Here is a 5,730-nt window from a genome sequence, read left to right as displayed (position 1 = left end):
ACTCACCTGAAGGTGTCTGGGGCTGGGCAGTGAGGGTGTGACAGGGTAGAGGAGGAAAGAAAAATGAACAAAATCCATCACATCTCTTTTTCAGATGCCACTCCACAGTTTTTAGTGCTGTATTCAAGCTCACCAGCTGCTCCTTGGAAACCCTATACAGGGTCACTATGGGTTGGAATTGAGTCCACAGTACTTAACAACATCACTGTATCAGCCTGGTTGTGGCCCCGCCTTCTTAGCTCAGACCAGGCTGAGGGACTCCAGGAGGGAGTATCCTGATCGATTCAGCAATCACCTTGTATTCCTTTCCAAAGTCAGAGTTCTCCACTGGTGGGTGTGGGAAACTGGCGCCTGGCACCTTATACAAGATCCAAATGGGCTGCTCCAGAAACATCTTCTCTGGTTTTTCCAAACCTCCACCGAGGAGCCTCTGCTACCTGTCTCTGCTTCACCTGCCCCCAAACCGCAAGTCTCCTACATTTCCATTTGTTACAACCATACACTAGTGGAATTTTTATATCATACCATGAGATTGGCGTGTTAGTTACACACTAATCATACTTGATTCTATATTTGTTTTTTGTTATTTGTTGCAGTCATTGCCCTCTTATATATATCAGATTATTTGGTACAGGCTTTTTTTTTTTTCTATTTACTGCTTTGTCAGAAGTATAATCTACTTAGTTCATGCTGCATTAACTGCATCCACATTTGGTGATACTTTCACTGACACCAACAACAAAAATTATCTACTGTCAAGAGCATGCTACCCTTGTCTCTTTTCCTAGATTATTTTATATAAATATATATGCATTTCTTTATTTAATTTAAAATTATGTCTTATGTGTTCATCCATGCTGTAATGTGTTTTTCTGACTCATAATTGTTATTTATGATTGTGCAGTATTTCATTATGTGTATATGCTACAAAATGGTCCTGTAACCAGCACAGATAAATTTGATTGAGGCATAATAGATTATCTTGGTTACAATAGGAGAAAAAAATGCAGAAAAACACAAATTCTTAAAAAAAAGTAGAATAACTAGACAACCTGTGACTAGAGGGCTCCATGAAGCAGTTATTAAAGCAGAAAAAGGAGATATTGTATGGTGTAAAATCAGGAAAAGCATGGATCAGAATTGTATTATTTCACCATACTTCTTCAGTATATATTGTATGCAAATAATCTGAGAAGCTGTTATTGCTGTTAAGTGCCATCAAGTTGATTCCAACCCATAACAACCCTATATAGGGTTTTCTAGGAGTGGCTGGTGAGCTTGAACGGCTGATCTTATGGTTCAAACTGACTTTGCAGTCCAGCTCATTAACCCACAGTACCACACCAGGACTATTGCATCAGAATTGGAAAAATATTCATTCACAACCTGCCATATGCAGAACCTTGCTTGCAGAAAGTGAGGACTTGAAGAAGCATTTACTGATTAAAATCAAAGACTATTGCCTTCATTATGGATTAAACCTCAATGTAAAGAAAATAAAATTTTGAAACTGGACCAATAAATGCCATCATTCTAAGTTGAGAAAATATTAAGTTTTCAAGGATCTAATTTATTTGTATCAACCATCAATGCTTAGAGTCCTGTTGGAGCACTATAGGATAAGCACAGGACTACAGAGTCAGTTTGAAACACAAGGTGAGTGGTTCAAACTCACCAGCCCTGCCTCAAAAACCCAATACTGGGTTTCTATGAGTCAGAACTGATTTGATGACATTTAACAACACCACCAAAGCCTTGCAGTTCAAACCAACTTTGTTGTCCAGTGCATTAACCCATAACACCACACCAGGATTTTGAATAGCTGCTAACCACAGAAATTGTAATTATACTATGTCTTGGTGATTCTCTTTGGAGTCAATCTTATTTGTTGTTTCTTAAGCATCTTGAATGTCTATCTTCTTGTCTTTCATGATGTGAGGAAGTTTTCTTCTAACGACCAACAATTTTTTCTGTAGTTTTTTTTTAACTCTTCTTGTTTTGAAGTTCTGATAATACATATATTAATCCACATAAGTCTCAGACTTTCTTTGAATATTTTCCTTCTTCTTCTTTTTTTGTTTTTTATATTTTATTATTTTAACAGACTAGTGCTTAGAGATCTGTCTTCATGCTTACTAATTCAGAATTTCATTAATTCATATCTACTCTTTTGCCCTACCAATTATCTATTTCTGAAAACTTAGTACTAATCTTCTAGATTTGTATTTGTCTTCTAATTCCATTTTCCACAAAATTTTGAACTCCCTTTTTATGTTCAAGTGAGTGTCTCCAGTGCTGCCTCACTTTCTTGAAAGATTTCAATTTGTATCCCATCAGTGCCCAGTACCTTGTTCTTTGATAATTCATTCAATGAACCTTGGAATTCTTCCTTCAGTGTCATTAGCTTTTGATCATATGCTACCTCTTGAAATGGTTGAACATCAACTATTTCCTTTTGGTACAGTGACTCTGTGTATTCCTTCCATCTTCTTTTGATGCTTTCTGCATCATTCAATAACTTGCCCAGAGAATCTTTCAATAATGAAAATCGAGGCTTGAATTTTTTCTTTACCTCCCCCAGCTAGAGAAATGCTGAGCATGCCCTTCCCTTTTGGTTTTCTGACTCCAGATCTTTGCACATTTTGATGTAATATTTGGCTTTATCTTCTCGAGCTGACCTTAATAATTTTCTGTTCAGCTTTTTTACCACCTCATTTCTTCTATTTGCTTTAACATCTCTACACTGGAGAACAAGTTTCAGTGTCTCTTCTAACATCCATTTTGATCTTTTCCTTCTTTCTTGTTGTCTTAATGACTTTTTGCTTTCTTGTTGTATGATGTTCTTGATGTCTTCCTAAAACTCTTCTGGTCTTCGAGCTTTAGTATTTAATATATCAAGCCTGTTCCTCAGATGATCTCTAAATTCAGGTGGGATATATTGAAGGTCATATTTTGGCTCTTGTGGACTTTTTTCATTTTCTTCAGCTTCAATCTGAATTTGCATTTGAGCAATTGATGGTCTATTACATAATCTGCCACTGTCCTTGTTTTGGCTGATGATATGAAGCTTTCCTACTGTCTTTTTTCACAAATGTAGTCAGTTTGATTTATGTGTATTCTATCTGGTGAGGTCCATGTGTATAAGTATCTCTTATGCTGTCTAAAGTAGGTATTTGAAGCAAATAAATCATTTATTTTGCAGAATTGTATCATGCAATCTCCAGCAGAATTTCTACCACTAAGGCCATACTTTCCAAATTTCCTCGAAATTTGGAAGACAGCTATCTGGTCAACCGATTGGAAGAGATCTGTATTTGTGCCCATTCCAAAGAGAGGTGACCCAAGGGAATGTGTAAATCATTGGACAATATTTTTGATATCCTATGCAAATTAAGTTTTACTAAAGATAATACAGAAACAGCTACAACCATACATTAACAGAGAACTTCCAGAGGATCAAGCTGGATTCAGAAGAGAACTTGAAACAAGGTGTATCATTGCTGATGTCCGATGAATCTTGGCTGAAAGCAGAGAATGCCAGGAAGGTTTTGTTGTTGTTGTTATGTGCCATGGAGTCGGTTCCGACTCATAGCGATCCCTATACTGGGTTTCCAAGGCCTTTTATGGGAGCAGAAAGTCTCATCTTTTCTCCTGCAGACCAGCTGGTAATTTTGAATGCGGTTAGCAGTCAGATTCATAACCACTACGCTACCAGAGCTCCTTAGAAAGATGTTTAACTGTGCTTTATTCACTATGCACAAGCTTTCCATGGTGTGGATCATGATAAGCTATGGACAACATTGTGAAATATGAGTATATGAGTATTCTGGAGCATTTAATTGTGTTCATGAGGAACCTGTACATGGACCAAGAGGTAGTTGTTTGAACAGAACATGGGATTAAGAAAGGTGTGCGACAGAATTGCATTCTTTCACCATACTTATTTAACTTTTATGCTGAGCAAATAATCTGAGAAGCTGGGTTATATGAAGAAAAATGTGGCATCAGAGCTGGAGGAAGAGGACCTATTAAAGGGGGAGTAGGAGGGCAGGGGAAGTTGTAAGGGATACGAGAGGATGGTGCGAGTGGCCAACAAGGATTTTCGTTGCTGAAGACAAGACCCCAGGTCACCGAAGCAGAATGGCAGAAGTGCAGGGACTGATGGGAAGGCTGGAGTGGGCAATTGTCCGGCTCCAGTTGCTGTTTTCAGAATCACACAAGCCTTCTGGGGACTTTGGAGACATGAATGGTGCCAATGGAGGTGTGGCGCCCTCCGTGGAAGCCTTTGATAAGCTGATGAACAGTATGGTGGTCGAGTTCCTAAAGAACAGTAGGATTCTTGCTGATGATGTGGAGACTCACGCAGAAATGGTGCACAGCGACTTCCAGGGGCAGCGCGCTTTCCTCCTGATGGTTTCTTAGAACTAACAACCCCAAGAGAATGATGTGACTACACTGCTAAAACCAATCTCGGAAAAGATTCAGGAAATCCAAACTTTCAGAACGTGAAACCGGGAGAGCAACTTGTTTAATCATCTTTTGGCTATTAATGAAAGCATCCCTATTCTGGGGTGGATAGCTGTGTCCCCAAACCTGGTCCTTATGACAAGACGATGAATAACACAGTCACCTTTTACACTAACAGGGTCATAAAGAATTACAAAAACAGTGACCTGCGCCATGTGGATTGGGTGAAGTCATATTTGAACCTTTGGAATGATCTCCAAGCGTACATCAAGGAACACCATGGAGCAGTAGCATCAACCACATCAGCCTTGTCTGCCCTCTTCCTTATGCCTGACCTTCCTAGGCCCCCTCCTCCAGGACCACCTTCACTTTTTGACAATAATGACAGAAAAGAAGAGTCTTCTAGAACTTCACTCTCAGCTCTATTTGCTCAGCTTAACCAGGGAGAAGCACTATAAATGGGCTCCGGTATGTTACAGACAACCAGATGACACACAAAAAATCCCAGTTTACAAACCCAAGAAGGACAGACTCAATCTCCAGCCAAAAGCCACACTCCAGGATCACTTTTCTCAAAGCTCTCCCTCTTCAGAAACATGCCCATGTGTTCCAGTTGGAGGGAAAGAAATGGAGAGTGGAATACCAAGAGAACAGAAGTGACCAGGAGATCCCAGACACTGAGCTGAAATAAGTGGCTTACATTTTTAAATGCAACAAATCTACTCTACAGATGAAAGGAAAAATCAATTCCATTACAATTGACAACATTAAGAAATGTAGCCTTGTGTTTGACAATGTGGTGGGCTTTGTAGAATTGATCAATCCCAAGGACATTCAAATTCAGGTAATGGGGAAAGCGCCAACAATTTCCATTAATAAGACAGAAGGTTGCCACATATACCTAAGTGAAGATGCATTGGACTGTGAAATTGTGAGTACCATGTCATCGGAAATGAATATACATATCCCTCAGGATGGTGACTATGGACAATTTCCTGAACAGTTCAAAATGGCATGAGATGGATCCAAGTTGGTCACTGAACCTGCAGAAATTATGGGCTAACCTCCAAAGAGACAAAATCCCCCAATTCTCTGAACTTCCCATATCCCAAAACAAACAAAAAGTGACCTTAAAGACCTAGAAATTGCAGCAACAGAATTCTGTGCTGTACACACAGCATTGTAACTGGCATGCTGTAGTGGCCATTTTGAAGTATTTAATGTTTCTTCATTATTTACCTTTTTGCGTGTGATTTTCAATCC

General features: G+C 39.1%; 1 pseudogene; it reads left to right on the top strand.

Moving 5' to 3' along the window:
- Positions 1-4,140: 4,140 nt before the first annotated feature.
- LOC102841633 lies at positions 4,141-5,530 on the top strand (annotated as a pseudogene).
- The last annotated feature ends 200 nt before the right edge of the window (positions 5,531-5,730 follow it).

The sequence above is a fragment of the Chrysochloris asiatica genome, unplaced genomic scaffold (assembly GCF_000296735.1).
Source record: "Chrysochloris asiatica unplaced genomic scaffold, ChrAsi1.0 scaffold00005, whole genome shotgun sequence".
Classification (NCBI taxonomy): Eukaryota; Metazoa; Chordata; class Mammalia; order Afrosoricida; family Chrysochloridae; genus Chrysochloris; species Chrysochloris asiatica.
This window is presented reverse-complemented; position numbering and strand designations above follow the sequence as displayed.